The sequence below is a fragment of the Heloderma suspectum genome, chromosome 12 (genome assembly GCF_057233095.1).
Source record: "Heloderma suspectum isolate Gila_16-S chromosome 12, 16-S_ref, whole genome shotgun sequence".
Classification (NCBI taxonomy): domain Eukaryota; kingdom Metazoa; phylum Chordata; class Lepidosauria; order Squamata; family Helodermatidae; genus Heloderma; species Heloderma suspectum.
This window is the reverse complement of record NC_139469.1, coordinates 24,780,295-24,797,230: the sequence shown is the minus strand read 5'-3', so window position 1 is coordinate 24,797,230 and position 16,936 is coordinate 24,780,295. Positions and strand designations below refer to the sequence as shown.

Below are 16,936 nucleotides of genomic sequence, written 5' to 3'. Positions count from 1 at the left end.
ATTCATCCTATCTTACCTTCTACATTAATGTAACAGGCATATGTTACAGTGCCTATCGGGTCCAGAAAGAGAGGCCAATAAAGGCCCAGTGGCAATAGTGGCAAGAAAGAGGAAGAAGGCGCACTCGGGAGGCAGGACCAGTGAGAGCATCTTGCTAGGGTGACCATGTGCCATATTTAACAGAGGATAGTCATCTATTCAAAGGCATCCTGTATTTCAGGGTTGGCAAATCAATGGTAAATCCAACCTAAGTCCTGCTTAGAGTAGACCCATTGAAATGACTAACTTAAGCCCTACTCATTTCAGTGTGTCTACTCTAAGTAGGACTTAGGTTGGATTTTACCTCTGACCCTTTGGATGTGGTTGGATTACAACTCCCAGCATCCCCGACCACCTCTGATCTGTTTGAAGGATGGTCCACTCCCAGTCCAGTTTAAAGATAAAGAACCATCAACAGCACCGGAGCAAGCGCACAGGTCAGCTGGTCACAGTCTCCCCCACTATAGCGAGATGTAATCCATTTCTATTTAAATGATGGTCATTATTTCTAAATGTGCATCTATACATATAGATACATATAGGGAAATTTTGTGCAAACCGGTGACCTCTCTTTCAGTGATGCATTTCCTCCCTTTTGGCGATGTGTTAAGTCAGTGGTGCTGTGAGGCTTGGACCTTGGAGCAAAAGTCTAGGGTCCAGCAGCCCAGGAGGGCCCCACATGACCACCCAGAGAGTGGTAAGTGAGGAGGGCAGCAGGAGCAAATTGTATTTCATCCCTGCAGCCATGATGGTGCCATGGGTGAGTTTAAGATACAAAACTGCACATATTCAGAATATATGTTTTTAATCAGGCAAACAGTTGTGCTGCTGTTGTTCTCGTTGTTTTAACATTTAAGGAATGTAGAAGCAATTGTAAAGCATGGAATGGCAGTTTTGGGGTGTGGGGGAAGAGAATGGTAGCTGTGTACTTCACAATTGAAAGCATGCACATTGCTGGCTGGGGGATGCTGGGAGTTGTAGAAATGTTTTCTGTCTAAATATGCATAGGATTGCACCTTTAGGGCTTTTCTACACAAGGCATTTATTGTGCACTCCTTATTCCCTAGTCACAGTTGTTAACAGCTTCTTTACAGGATGTCGTGACCCTACAGTTTCGCTTCTGTGTCTAAGGAGGGTTTTTTTTAGAGCAGGGAGCATTTAATTGTGAAAGCAAAAGAAAGCACTGTTTCTACTTGTGTGTTTGCACTATTCCACTATACCACAGTGCCACCTAGAGGTTATATAGCAGAAAAGTAGGAAAGGAAATGCTCTTCATGTAGGACATGGATCTTAATTCAGCAATAAAATCGAAAGTAGATATAGCTGATTAATAGCCAATGAACACTCTCGTGTAGAAAAGCTTCTTAGTCTGCATTCCTGCTCCTTTTTGTTTTAGCTCTTCTGTCTCAGAGGGAACAGCACAAAAGTGAAGAACATACCTACACCCAAGGTGGGCAGAAAGTAGATCATGATCTACTGGCCAGTCTCTTGGTGATTTACAGTAGATCAGTAAGGTTTCGTTCTGACTCCCACTTGTTTAACAATAGCAAAGTGACTTTTTCCACCTAATTAAGCTCTCAAAATAAAGAAACCAGGGGTAACCAGGAGCAGAATTTGTGTAAGCTCAGTTCTGGTACTGAAAACAAATTCCTAAGCTCAGAATGTGCTCAGAAGCATCCTGTTCTTTAATGCAAAGGATGCTTCCAGACGGAGGACTCCCATCGCTAACAGTCAAAAGGCATTGTGCAGCTATTCTGTCTTTTCTTCCTTAACAGACTTTGTCCTCGTAAGTTAAAAAGATGGAAGAAAGATGGAAGAAATGGTAGGAAAACATGGGAGGACTACAAATTGAAAATGGAGTCACAAGGACCCCCTGTAAAATTCTGTTAAGGTGCAATCCTATGGGGATAGGCAGCCGCCTCCAAACTTGGAGGCGACCGCCTATCCAATGCAGAGCAGGAGAAGCACAGAGGGATCGTTCCCTCAGCGCTTCTCCTGCCCTGCATTTGCGGCTAGACAGCTGATTTCGGCTGTCTAGCCGCAGCAAGGCCGAGTGGGGGAGGAGGCTGCCGGATGACACATAGGATGTGTCTTTCTGGCATTTCCGCCTTCCCCGCCCCGGAACACCCCTTTTTGGCTCTTCTGCGCTCCTCATCCAAGCGTGGAGCACAGGGCCGTTCCGTGCTGCCTGTGAGACAGCACAGAAGGAGAGGAAGGTCGGTTCTCTGGGAGCCAACCTCGGAGTGCGGGCTCCGAGGTCGGTTCCTGGAAAACCACATATCCTGTGGCCGTCTAGCCGCTGACTAGTGGCCATAGGATTGCTCCTCCTATTAACTACTGTGATTGCGCAATAAAAGCCTCATCTGGAAGCACCCCGGGGGTAGGTCTTTTACACTGGTTGGTGGATCTTGGCTTGCTAGTAAAAAGAAAACAAAGTAGATCCAACAAACCTGAAGTCTGCCTACATCTGATCTACACTACACATTTATATCAGTTGTATACCAGTTCAACTGTCATGGTCCCCCCCGCCCCCCCCAAATCCTGGGAATTCTAGTTTAGTAAAAATGCGAAGGATTCTCAATTAGATATTGCTTGCCCCTCACAGAATAACAATTCTGAACCAGGATTTGTTCGTTTCTGTCTTTTAAATAGGGATGTCGGAGAAATCCGCAACAGATTCAAATGACTTTGCCCAAGTTGCGTGGGTTCTGCTGATTTGCAGGCTGTTGTTGTTGTTTTTAACTTTCTGGAATTGTAGACAAATTTAGTCCTGCAAAAGTATGAAAGTCACTGGAAAATATGCTAATATATAGGCCATTCTTAAAAACAAAAAAGTTTTGTACATCCCTGATCCCTTTTCAGCCTCCTCTGTGTAGCACTCTTTTTTGCGTGCGCTCTGCTCATTTATAGTACGTTGAGCTCTGAAAAATACAACAAATGCCAGCAAAAGTTATTTAAATTGCGGCAGCCTTTTCTGTGTACTTTTCTGAAGAGGAAAAAAAATCTGATTCTGTCAATGAGCGGACAATGGAATGAAAGACGTCTGACAAGCCACAAAACACAGATGGAATGGATAACACAAAATCCATACATCCCTAGTTCTAAAATATATTTACCCAAGTTTCCATCATATATAGCAAATCGCCTGCATAGAGAGAGAAAGAGGGAGGGAGAGAGAGAGAGAGGGAGAGAGAGAGATCTGGATGACCTTTAAGAACTTCAGAGGAGGCCTTGTTGGTCATTCTCTGATCAACAGAATGTTACCACCAGTGGAGGCTGGAAGCTCCAATGTCAGTGAGACAGTGAATCCGCTCTGGGTTTCAGTCAGAACCAGTCAGAACTCTAAAGGAGCTATCCAAGGTGCTTTGTAGGCTCCTTTAGAATTCTGATTGGTTCTGACTGAAACCCAGAGCAGATTTACTACCTCGCTGACATCAGAGCCTCCAGCTTCCACTGGTCACCACATAACATTTCAGAAGGGGGCCTTCTCAGTAGTGGCACTCACCCTCTGGAACACCCTTCCCCACACAGTTCAGGAGGCAGAAAATGTGGCATCTTTTAAACGCCTCCTGAACATTCACTTCTTCAAGCAGACTTTCTCGGGCTTGTAATAACTCATAATTAATCATGATGCTGCTCCATTTTATTGTTTTTGTATTGCTTTTATTGTTGCTGTAGCTGAAATTGTTTTTAATAGTGTATTTTAAGCTCCGCTTTTTAATAATGCCCTTTAAGCTGTGATTTCAATATCATTATAGGTAAACCGATTGGGGATTTCATTATATGAAGCGGTACATAGGCGTTAATAAATAAAATAAATTATCTTCAAGGTGGCTTACAATATGAAAGATTAAAAGCAAATGATTTAAGAGCTAATGTGGTGTAGTGTTCAGAGCGTTAGAGCAGGACTGGGGAGGAGGCCCAGGTTCAAATCCCACTCCATCAAGAAGCTCACTGCAGGATGCATTTAGATGCCATGGCATAGTCCTTCTTCTTGTGCTGCAAAGAGGAAAAGTTCAGAAGCGTTTGCCTCTGCTTTTAGTTAATCATGGCTTCCTGTTTCATCTGAACCATGAACTGTGGTTAACACTACCTATGGTTAGTTCAAACCTTAGTTTATGAAGCTGGCTTGTTTAAAGTTGGCTTATCTTGAAACTGACCATAGTGTTAACCAAAGTTTGGAGTTCACTGCAGCTCATTCAGGTACCTTAGCATTATGTCCAGACAACAGCTAGGATCTCTCAGCCTAACCTACCTGGCAGGTATCAACTTCCACAGGGGCTAGCCTTGTTTGTCTGACTGCAGCAAACACAAGCAAGATTCTTATGGTGCCTTAACGACTAACAAATGCATTCTGGCATAAACGTAATATAATGAAGTGGATTCTAGTCCACCAGCTTGTATGGAGCAAGGCAAAGGAGCTACAACAGACCCCCTGCTCCACTGGCTTGTATGAAGCAGGGGAAAGGAGCCGCAATGGACGCCCTGCTCTGCTGGTTCGTATGGGGACCCAATTTCCCCCACTTCTCAGGCCCTGTTATCCCAAGGATCTCAGGCGAGGGACTGAGTTCCTTCAGAGGGCTTTCCTGATTAGCATGGTGCTCCCCAAAGGGTGCCGCCCCAGGCAGCTGCCTCTGCTGCCAGCTGGGCTCAGTCACCCCTGAACCCCAGCGCAGCTCTGGGAGAGAAGCACCTTGAGGCGGGCGAGTTGGTGGCAATCTTGCAACCTTCTCCTTGCCCCGGCTGTTTGGTTAAGCAGCTGCATGTCACAGTTCCACAAACTAATAGAGTTTCGACAGCTCTCTACGGGGCGGCAGAGCATATGTCCAGGCATATGCTTCTGTCGGGTGGCCTCTTCTCCTGGCTAGAGTTTTCTCATAAAATAGACGCGCCGCTCGTCCTCCTGCCAAGGCAGCTTCTGCCTTATCATCCCATTGACTTGGAGGCAGCAGCAAGGGTGCCGCTGGGCGAGGGGCTGCTGCTCCGTCCCTACAGCAGGATTCTGGGCCCTCTTCTTGGTCTCCATGCAGGAAAAATCAATAGCTCCAATATGTCAGCACTCCAAACGAGCTGCAATCGTGTTACACCAGCCATTAACCCCACAAGCACTCCGCTTGCCTCCATCCATCAGAAGGAGCGTTAGGTTTTAATGCTCTACATGCCCGTATTCACCGGGATTGTAAACGTGAGGAGTGAGTGCATCAGGCTCTGGGATGGGTAACAGAGGATCAGGCACCTTGGTCAAGGTGCAGTTTGCTTGGAGAAAATATCTGACTTCCCCCCCCCTCCCCGTTCCCCCAAGGGTAGGGCATCTCAAGGGCATCCTTTTACTCTGGAGACTAAATTTTTTATAATATCGATTCATTTACAAATATACAAGACGTGCAGGGGAGAGCAGACACACTCAGCAGACTATGTGAGCCTCTAAAGCAGTGTATACTTGGTACTCCAGCCTGTCTCATTTATTTATAGATTTATAAACCACCTTTTGGAGCAATTGCCCAAGGTGATGTATTGGTGAGAGCTAGTATACTGGTGAGTGCAAGGGACATGGCCTTTTCTGTGGTGGCCCCCTATCTGTGGAACAATTAGGGAGAAACGCAGAGCCCCCTCTTTGCTGCCTTTTAGAAGAGCCCTAAACTAACTCCAGAATGCTTTGGGGTGATTTTATTCACTGTGTTTCAATCATGGTTGTATTTGCCACTGCTATTTTAATGTTACTTAGGGAGCAATCCTATCCAGATAGGTGGCTGCCTCCAAACTCGGAGGCGACCACCTATCCAAAGCAGGGCAGGACAAGCACAGAGGGGATTGTTCCCTCCGCACTTCTCCTGCCCTGCTTTTTCAGCTAGTCTAGCCGCAGAAGGATGGAGTGGGGAAGGAGACTGCTGTATGAGACATAGGATGTGCGGTACAGGCAGTTCTGCCCTCCCCACCCTGGAACGCCCCCAGCCATGCCCCTTTTCAGCCACTCCGCGCTCCTCTCACAAGCGCGGAGGACAGGGCTGTTCTGTGCTGCCTCCCAGGCAGTGCAGAAGTGGGGGGAGGTTGGTTCCTGGAAAACAACATATCTTATGACCATCTAGCCACTGTCTAGCGGCCATAGGATTGCTCCCTGCATGCTGTTGTTTTGTTTCTTATTGTTTTAATAAATTGTACTTTTATTACATTCTTGTTTTACCAACAGGTTTGTAAGCCACTTTGGGAGGGTGAATACCCTGAAAGGCAAGATTGAAATTTTGTTGAAGAATGGCAACATTTTCTTTCTTTCTTTCTTTCTTTCTTTCTCTCAATCAATCAATCAATCAATCAATTACATTTCTATACCACCCAAGCTGATAATTTTCCAAAGCCAACTGATCTGAACTCCTTCAATTGCAGTTTTACCACTACCTCCATATGGGGGCAGGACCTGTACCGTTCCTTAACAAAGCCAGGTATATATGACCTCTGAAATCCATATCTTAAGCCTTGTCCTGGCAGAGTTTATTTGCCAGGAAGGATAAGAATCCAAGAAACAAGTGGTAGGTCTCAGCTCTCCAAGCAACCTGTCTTCAGACTAACTGAAGTCCCACCAGTTTGAATAGATCTACTCGAAATATGACTAAATGTGGATCCAAGGAATAAAATACAATATTATAATCAAAACATAAGAACACATCAATTTAAAGGAAACCCACCAATTAAAACACATCGGGTTGTATCCAATGAGTTGTATCCAATGAGTTGTATCCAATGTTAGTCTAACTTAAGCCCCATTCATTTCAATGGGTCTACTCTAAGTAGGGCTAACCTTGGATGCAACCCACAAGAAAGAAGGAAAGAAAGCAACAGCACCTACCAGATTAAAACCTACATTGCAAATTGGAGTGGTTCCAGATGTGGTTTTTATCATACCATCCATCTGCCTCATTCACAGACTTTTACAGAGGATCCTGATGTTGTCGCCTTTCACTCATAACCCTCCCATGTTTTCCCACCACTTCTTCTGACATTTTTCTTACCATAGAAAATCCATTAAGGAGAAAAAGACGTAATTGCTGACAACACCGTCTCGCTAGGAGCCCTCCGCTTGGAAGCACCCTGGGTCACAACAACGTGCCTCTGAGGGCTCCGCAGATTGACCTTGTTCCAAGCAGGCCCCTAGCTATGCAAAAGAGCGCCGCTGGCCAGCACTGTGCAAATGCAGTGGAGGCAGAAAAGCACGCTTTCTTTGCCACCATCAGGCTCTAATTTGTGTTCCATCATACTTGTCTCAAGTTTTCTGCCCTCCTGTCACTGCTTTTGCTATTTCGCCACCCTCCGCTCCGCAGAACATCAAGGAGCAGAACTGACTCTATGGCTTGGCTGTTGTCACGTTCCTTCGTCCTCCCCTTCACAATCAACACACTCCAAGATACCAGGCTTCTGGCTCATTACAACCGGGTTCCTTACAAATGCAAATTCTAGGAAATTCTCAGGCTACAAAGGGACCAGCTACTCCACACAATTACCAATACCAATAGAGGAGCAGAAGTGCAAGTTAGAGAAGTTGCCGGCAGTTTGAACAAGAACTTCCCGGCCAGACTAGCTTAGGGGGGATTCCCCTCCCTTACAGTGGCTCCCTCCTATGTAGGCTATCACGCATAGCCAATCTGAGGAGCGTCTGAGCTCCGCCTCCAACTTTTCCCGCTTCGTTCTGCGATGGACCCTAGCATCCCTCAAGTCGCGCCCTTCACTCTCCTCCTCCCCCAAGACCTGGGTTCTCATGGAGGGGGAAAGGGGGGGGGGCTCCAGGCCAAGCCAGCTGTGTGCCAAGGTCTTGAGAAGAAGGCCTTGCCATACCTGAGCTCACCAGGGAGCGAGCCTCCCCTGGTTCTGGCTGTTCCCATTCTGAGTCTGAGCTGCTAACTAGCTCCACATGCTCAGACTCATTCCTGACGACTGTGGACATTCTGTGGTGATTGTATCGATAGACCTGTTCAATTCCAGGCATCAGCTAAGGCCTTCCCCAACCGCTGGCCTATGGCTCCTCTTTGCCAGCCAGCTGCCAGAACTCAGTTTTCTTTCTCTGGCTACACTCAAAACCATCAAACTGTTACTTTCCGGTTTACACCAAACAGGTGTCAATAGAGTTTCAGGCAGGAGTCTTCCCCAGCCCTAACTTGAGATGTTGGGGAGTGAACCAGTGTGGTGTATTGGCAAGAGTGTTGGGCTGGGAGTCGGGAGATCCGGGTTCTAGTCTCCACTCGGCCATGGAAGCTCACTGGGTGACTTTGGGCCAGTCACACACTCTCAGCCCAACCTACCTCACAGGGTTGTTGTTGTGAGAATAAAATGGAGAGGAGGAGGATAATGTACGCCGCTTTGGGTTCCTTGCAAGAGGAAAAAAGGCGGGATATAAATGCAATCATAAATAAAATAAATAAAACCCGGGACCTTCTACATGCAAGCATTTGGTACTCTACTACTACTGAGCTACAGCTCTTTCCCCAAAGGGCCCAGTCGTTTTAATTCTCAGCTGTTTTCAGAGTTTGCGACTGCTTGTAACATCACTGCCATGGGTACCTATGTGGCTATGCAGTATAGAAGCTGGATTGTTCATCTAACTTCCAGTTACTACCCAGAGCACACCACGTGAGCTAAGAACATCATGACAGCCCTGCTGGATCAGACCAAGAATCCACACAGTGGCCAACCAGCTGCCCATGGGAAACCCACAGGCAGGACACGAGGGCAACAGCACTCTCCCGCCCATGTTCCCCAGCAACTGCTGTACATAGGCATACTGCCTCTCATACTGGAGGTAGCATAGAGCCATCAGGACTAGTAGCCAGTGATAGCCTTCTCCTCCTCCTGGAATTTCTTCAGTCCCCTTGTAAAGCCTTCCAAATGGGTGGCCATCACTGCATCTTGTAGAAGTGAATTCCATAGTTTGACTATGCGCTGTGTGAAGAAGTCCTTCCTTTTATCTGCCATCTCTACAACTGCTTTTGTTTCAGGTCCTTGAAGGATTTATGTACTTTCAGCTAATTGTTTTACGCAATTAAAGTGTTTTTTCAGTGAAAGCTACTCATTACAGATGGCCATCGTGGCAAATAGTTTTACTAGGGTTATAGGCTATCAAAAAAAGGAAGCTACCTCGTTTATTTGCTCCAGATGGTAATGACCAACCCTTCTGGCACATGGACTAAGTCTGGAAGTATCCAAAACTCTCCAATAAGCTGACTCTGCTAAGACAACAATGCAGTTATAGGATCTGATAATGCTAGTCTTAATATCAGGGGGTCATTCACCTACTTGTCCTCCATCATGATGTCAACAATGCCCTCTTGGTGACTTCATAAGACAAACACTTCATTCTCAATGTAAGACAATCAGTGGCCATAAATCCAGTATTAAAAGTGGCAACCTACTCCTTGGGACTCGGCTACCTGAAAAACCACCTTCTCCCATACGGGCTTGCCTGGGTTTTAAAATCTCTGTGGGAGGCCCTTCTGTTGGTACCGCCACTATTAGAAGCACGGTCAGAGAAGACACGAGGCAGGGCCTTCTCAGTGGCTGCTCCCAGGCCCTGGAACCCTGGAAGTTAGGTTGGCCAGCAGGCAAAAAATGTTTTTATTCAGGCAGGCCTTTGGCATGTAAACTGGTCTGTTGTTGAAGAGGTTTTTAATTGGTTGGTGCGCTTTATTTCTTTTTAGGGTTGTATTTTTAATTTTGACTTTAATGCCTTTGTTTTTATGTTGTGCTTTAATTAAGATTTTGTTTTTAATCTGGATTTTATTGTTGGCTGCCTTGAGAGCCATTTGTTGGCAGAAAGGCTGGCTACAATTAAATAAATATAGAGAAATCAGTGGGAGAACTTCAGTTTCCAGGATCCTCTGTTACTAACCTCAAAGCCATCAGAGTTCAACAAGATTTCAGAGGAGATAGAGATAGATGTCAACTGGGAATAACAATTCATCTGATTTAGTGGATTGTAAACAGTTCATGAAAGCTAATGCCACAATAAACTTGTTAGTCTTTAAGGTGCCATCAGTGGAGGTTGGTGGCTCCGATGTGAATCCAAGAGAAGGTGTGAAGCACCCTTGGAGAGCTCCTTCAGAGTTCTGTCTGGTTCTGACTGAAACCCGGGGCAGATTCACTGCCCCGCTAGCATCGAAGCCAGCAGCCTCCACTGGGGGCCATACGATTCCTTTTAATGTTTTCAAATTGTTTTTAAAGCTTTTAAAAATGTTCAAGCTTTTAAAACCATTTAAAGTTTTAATTGAAAGTCATCTTGGGGGCCCTATTTGGGCTGAAAGGCAACTCATAAATTAATAAATAGATTTAAAATAAGCCTTCTTTTTGCGGAAAGAGGCCAACATGCTCGGAATGGATTCTGTGCCTTAACGCCCTCTGCTGTCTAGAATCAGAGCTGCACATCCCTGGGTTACTGTCACCTGTGCTATGAGATTCCACCACCGATTCAATGGCTTGCACACAGGAACACATTAGCTCCCCTTCCTGAATATTCCCACCACGTCCCATGATTCCTAGCAAACATGTGTGCCGGCAGCCATTTCCCCTGTCCTGGAAAGCAGAATAGAAACCCAGACAGTTCAAACAGTGATGATTACCTTAACAGCTGCCATTCACAAAACCCCACTGGGTGATAACACAGACATCATTGCAAAGGCTTTCTTCACACAGAGCTTTTATTCTGCAACTGAGATTGCTCATTCAAGGAAGTTTGTGGGCTCTTTACATGATGCCGTGAACCTCGAAGGCCCTCCATTAAATGCCCTTTGTTCCGTTTTTAAATAGATCGCAGATAATGAGCTATCCAATTACCCCGTTGTGTTCTGCTTCAGTTTCCTCTGTGAAAAGAGTAAAAGCGGCAAGAAGAGGAGTGAGATCAATGAAAGATAATGGAAGACTCGGATACGGGGAGAAGGAGAGGGAAAGGAAGCACGTGAAAAAGAGAGCTGTTGTGATCCTGCATTTAAAACAGACGCAGAAAAGCCCCATTTTACATGCAGGGTTTTAGACTGGTGTAGAGATGCCCAAAGACAGCTCTGGCTATTAGGGAGTATAGAAATGAAATAATAATAATAATAATGGTGAGCCAATTAACAAACCACGTGAAATAGAGTTAAATTTCCTGACTAATTGTACTTCTGCAATTTCACATTGATAACTTCTGCCAATGATGATTGGATAGTTGCTTTTAGTTTCGTTGCTGCCTTCCACACAGCACTGAAAATCAAGTGTCTCTTGTCTTAACCATGCCTTTTTCAACTCCATGAAGACTATTACAAGTCCCAGGACCATGTTGTAGCTAGGATTTTACCCCTCTCCATTATTAGAGCCATGCTGCAGTCCTTTGTGGTCTCTCCCATAAATATGGATATCCCTTTTCATGGGTAGGATTTTATGGGAAGGCTCATTCACATAGTTCCCCAATGTCTCTATTTACCAGGGATGACTGTCCAGTATTTTCTGGAACCTGCTCCTCTTTTGCTCCATGTTTTTGTTTTGTTTTTGCCTCAACACCATCTCCACAGTCTCTAGGGGTGCTTCCAGATGGAGGGGTCCTATGCCACCACTAAGAAGGCATTGTGCAGGTATTCTGTCTTTTTCCGTGGAAAAAGCAGTGGGAAAACATGGGAGGGATACGATTGGAAGACAGCGATGTCTGAATCCCCTGTAAAATTCTGTGAATGAGGCAGGGCGATGGCAGGATAAAAATCTCATCTCCAAGCACCCTAGAAGTTAACTCTTTCAACGGAGGCTGGATGTATCATACCTCTTATGCACATCCATGTAAACACACACGTGTGAATATGCAGATACACCATCTGCCATCTTACACACTAGTGGGACTAATTTTGAACATATGAAAGCAAGATGTAAGACAATTATGTTTTTCTAGCAGTACCTTTAACCTCTCAGGGCTGGACAGGCTATTGAAGAGTAAATTTAATACAGCAGATAAAACAGCCTTCAGCAACGTGCAAGCATTTTTTTTGGCTGTGAAAATGTTGGCGGCTCTAAGCTCAGGGGAACAAACCTGGCTGAGCTGGTTTAAATCTAGAATTACTTCAGGTCAGCACAAATTCCACAGAGATGCAACAGTGTTAATGAATAATGTATCTAGCACTTTTGTTGTTGTTGTTGTTCAGTCATTCAGTCGTGTCCGATTCTTCGTGACCCCATGGACCATAGCATGCCAGGCCTTCCTGTCCTGCGCACTCTCCCGGAGTGTGCTCAGGTTCATATTCATTGCATCGGTGATGCTATCTAGCCATCTCATCCTCTGTCGTCCCCTTCTCCTTTTGCCTTCAGTCTTTCCCAGCATCAGGGTCTTTTCCAGAGAGTTTTCTCTTCACATTAGGTGGCCAAAATATTGGAGCTTCAGCTTCAGTATCTGTCCTTCCAATGAGCACTCAGGGTTGATTTCCTTTAGGATGGACTGATTTGACCTCCTTGCAGTCCAGGGCACTCGTAAGAGTCTTCTCCAGCACCACAGTTCGAAAGCATCAATTCTTCGGCGCTCAGCCTTCCTTATAGTCCAGCTCTCACAGCCATACATTACTACTGGGAAAACCATAGCTTTGATTAGACGGACCTTTGTTGGCAAGGTGATGTCTCTGCTTCTTACTATGCTGTCTAGGTTTGCCATAGCTTTCCTCCCAAGGAGCAAGCGTCTTTTAATTTCATGGCTACAGTCACCGTCTGCGGTGATCTTGGAGCCCAAGAAAGTAAAATCTGTCACTGCTTCCATTTCTTCCCCTTCCATATGCCAGGAAGTGATGGGGCCAGATGCCATGATCTTCGTTTTTTTAATGTTGAGTTTCAAACCAGCTTTTGCACTCTCCTCTTTCACCCTCAACAAGAGGCTCTTTAGATCCTCTTCGCTTTCTGCCATTAGGGTGGTATCGTCTGCATATCGGAGGTTGTCGATAATTCTCCCAGCAATCTTAATTCCGACCTGTGATTCATCCAACCCGGCATTTCTCATGATGTACTCTGCATATAAGTTAAATAAGCAGGGTGACAATATGCAGCCTTGTCGTACTCCTTTCCCAATTTTGAACCACTCGGTTGTTCCATGTCCGGTTCTTACGGTTGCTTCTTGACCCTCGTACAGGTTTCTCAGGAGACACGTAAGGTGGTCTGGTACTCCCATCACTTTAAGAATTTGCCACAGTTTGTTGTGATCCACACAATCAAAGGCTTTAGCGTAGTCAATGAAGCAGAAATAGACGTTTTTCTGGAATTCTCTTGCTTTCTCCATGATCCAGCGAATGTTGGCGATTTGATCTCTAGTTCCTCTGCCTCTTCGAAACCCAGCTTGTACTTCCGGTAGTTCTCGGTTCGCATACTGCTGAAGCCTAGCTTGTAGGATTTTGAGCATCACCTTGCTGGCATGTGAAATGAGCGCAATTGTGCAGTAGTTTGAACACTCTTTGGCATTGCCCTTCTTTGGAATTGGAATGTAAACTGACCTTTTCCAGTCTTGCGGCCATTGCTGAGTGTTCCAAATTTGTTGGCATATTGAATGCAGCACTTTCACAGCATCATCTTTTAGGATTTTAAATAGCTCAGCTGGAAGACTGTCATCTCCGCTAGCTTTGTTGTTACTAATGCTTCCTAAGGCCCACTTGACTTCACTCTCGAGGATGTCCGGCTCAAGTTCAGTGACCGCACTCTCATGGCTATCAAGGACATTACTATCATGGCTATCAAGGACATTAAGATCTTTCCTGTATAGTTCTTCTGTGTATTCTTTCCACCTCTTCTTAAACTCATCTGCTTCTGTGAGGTCCCTGCCTTCTTTGTCCTTTATCATGCCCGTCTTTGCACAAAACGTTCCCTTGAGATCTCCAATTTTCTTGAAGAGATCTCTAGTCTTTCCCATTCTGTTGTTTTCCTCGATTTCCTTGCATTGTTCATTTAAGAAGGCCTTCTTGTCTCTCCTTGCTATTCTCTGGAACTCTGCATTCAGTTGGATATATCTTCCCCTTTCTCCCTTGCTTTTTGCTTCCCTTCTTTCGTCAGCTACTTGTAAAGCCTCATCAGACAGCCACTTGGCTTTCTTGCATTTCTTTTTCTTTGGGATGGATTGAGTTGCTGCCTCCTGAACAATGTTATGGACCTCCGTCCATAGTTCCTCAGGCACTCTGTCTATCAGGTCTAATCCCTGAAATCTATTCCTCACCTCCACTGTATATTCATAAGGGATATGAGTTAGGTCATACCTGAATGGTTTAGTGGTTTTCCCTACGTTCTTCCATTTCAGCCGAAATTTTGCAAGAATCAGCTCATGATCTGAGCCACAGTCAGCTCCAGGTCTTGTTTTTACTGACTGTATGGAGCTTCTCCATCTTTGGTTGCAAAGGACATAATCAATCTGATTTCGATATTGACCATCTGGTGAGGTCCATGTGTAGAGTCGTCTCTTGTGCTGTTGGAAAAGAGTGTTTGCTATGATCAGCGTGTTCTCTTGGCAAAACTCTATTAGCTTTTGTCCTGCTTCATTTTGTACACCAAGGCCATGCCTGCCTGTTATCCCGGTGATTTCTTGACTTCCTACTTTAGCATTCCAGTCCCCTATGATGAAGAGGACATCTTTTTTTGGTGTTAGTTCTAGAAGGTGTTGGAGATCTAGCACTAGAGGCTGCAAGTTCAAGGCAGGTAGAGCTCAATTTGATTCCATGCCCAGAATCTGGAAATGACTAATAAATGCCAGAGTTCTTTCCTGCTTATCCCAGCAGCTCTTGTCCCCACAACCTTCACCAACTGCAGGGGTCGGCAATTTATGGCCTTCCAGATGTTGTTGTAAAATAATTCATCATCCCCCCCCCCCATCCCTTGTTCCTTGTGTGTCCTGTCTTTTTAGATTGTAACCCTGCGGGCAGGGGCTCCTTCTCTCCATTTTATCCTCACAACAACCTTATGAAGTAAGTTAGGCTGAGAGTCAGTGACTGGCCCAAAGTCACCCAGTGAGCTTCATGGCCGAGTGGGGACTAGAACCCGGGTCTCCCCCAGCCCAACATCCTAACCACTACACCACACTGTTTAATTGATTATATGTAAGCCACTTTGGGGAGCCTTTTTGACTGAGGCATAAAAATACTTCAAATAAAGAAATAATTAACTCCCATCACCCCTAGCCAGCATAGCGGCTGGTGAGGGGACTCATGGGAGTTGTAGGCAAAAACATCTGGAGGGCCAAGAGTTGCTTGCCCTGACCTATGGCAGAAGGTACACCTCCAGTTATTTTTTTTTGGGGGGGGACTTCAACTCCCAGAAGCCTCTGACAGTATGGCCAATTGTTTGGAATGCTGGGAGTTGAAGTCCAAATCATCTGGAGGTCTACTTTCTGCCCACCCCTGACTCAGGGGCACGTGGCAAGGCAAGACTTCAGTCAGAGTGAAACTACATAAGAAGAGCGCTACTGGATCAGGCCAAGGGTCCATCTAGTCCAGCATTCTATTCACATAGTGGCCAACCAGCTACACACAGGAAACGCACAAAACAGGACATGAGTGCAACAGTACCCTCCTGCCCATGTTCCCCAGCAACTGGTGCACATAGGGATACTGCCTCTGATACTGGAGGTAGCACATAGCCATCAGGACTAGTAGCCATTGATAGCCTTCTCCTCCATGACATTGTCTGACCTCCATTTTAAGCCATCGAAATTAGTGGCCATCGTTACATCTTGCAGAAGTGAATTCCATAGTTGAACTCTGCGCTGTGTGAAGAAGTCCTTCCTTTTATCTGTCCTGAATCTCCTACCAGTCAGCTCCACGGGATGACCCCGGGTTCTAGTATTTTGAGAGAGGGAGAAAAACATCTATCCACTTTGTCCACATGATGCATAATTTTGTAGACCTCTATCATGTTTCCCCTTAGTTTTTTTCCTGAGCTAAACAGAGCCAGATGTTGTAACCTTCCCTCACAGGGGAGCTGCTCCAGCCCCTTGATCATTTTAGGATGCAATCCTATGCCTGTTTATAGACAGAAAAACGCCCCGCAACTCCCAGCATGCCCCAGCCAGCATGCTGGGAGTTGTGGGGCTTTTTTTCCTGTCTAAACAGGCATAGGGGTGCACCCTCAATTGCCCTTTTCTACATTTCCCCCCACCCCCAGCTCTACAATACCCCTTTTTACGCGAGGCGACCAGCACCAGACCCGACACCTCGCATCGTATCAACACGGTCCCATCAGGCCGACGCTACATCCCTCTCGCGCATTTACACCTCGCAGCGCACTCGACGACACCTGCTGTGGCGTTTTTGGATAATTTCGTTGTTGGGGCTCCTTCGCTCAGTCGTCTGCGTGGCTTCATGGGCCAGCCCACGCCGGAGCTTCCCGTCGGCCGTCGCCACCTCCAGCTCCCCCAGGGTCGAGTCCGTCACCTCCAGAACATCACCCACCCACCCATCTCGCCCTTGGCCGGCCCCTCTTCCTTTTGCCTTCCGCTTTCCCTAGCACCAGCGTCTTCTCCAGGGCGTCCTGCCTTCTCATGATGTGGCCATTTGGGACGGTGCAGAGCGAAAGGCGGGGCATAACGCGGGATACCTAACGCGCCCCAACAGTCACCAGCGCGCTTCAGCGCCAGCGAGGAGCACGACTGCGCATCTAACCCCTGCGGGGCCACCCCACCGGGCTGCATCCGGGCACCGCGACCTCGGCGGCTTTACTCTCAGTTCCCGTCCTCGCTAGGCCTAACACGGCGCCCGCCTCTTTTCGACTACAACTCCCAGAGCGCTCAGCGCGCAAGGCGAAGAGCCTCCGGCTCAGGAGTCGGACTGCGACTCCCGGAGTGCACTGCGCGCCGGACGCAGGACGGAGTGCGGCGGCGGCGGCGGGAGGAGGAAGTGGTAAGCGGGACGTGGGCGACGGCCGGCCGCCCTGCTGTCCCGTC

The 16,936-nt window shown here is 46.5% G+C and overlaps 1 protein-coding gene across 4 annotated transcripts in view; it reads right to left on the bottom strand.

Annotated features, from left to right (window-relative positions):
• The window catches only part of PERCC1 (proline and glutamate rich with coiled coil 1), a 36,400-nt gene extending 19,634 nt beyond the window's left edge, over nt 1-16,766 (bottom strand). The window contains exons 1-3 of one of the 4 annotated variants that reach the window (XR_014785583.1): nt 16,291-16,764; nt 14,262-14,467; nt 9,738-10,877 (exon numbers count right to left, since the gene is read on the bottom strand). The gene's annotated coding sequence lies outside the window, so the exon portion shown is untranslated. Of the gene's footprint in view, nt 1-9,737; nt 10,878-14,261; nt 14,468-15,749; nt 15,834-16,290 lie in introns of those variants that run through there. The other 3 variants (XR_014785584.1, XR_014785585.1, XM_084818814.1) reach the window with 3 other exon arrangements.
• Nucleotides 16,767-16,936: the final 170 nt, after the last annotated feature.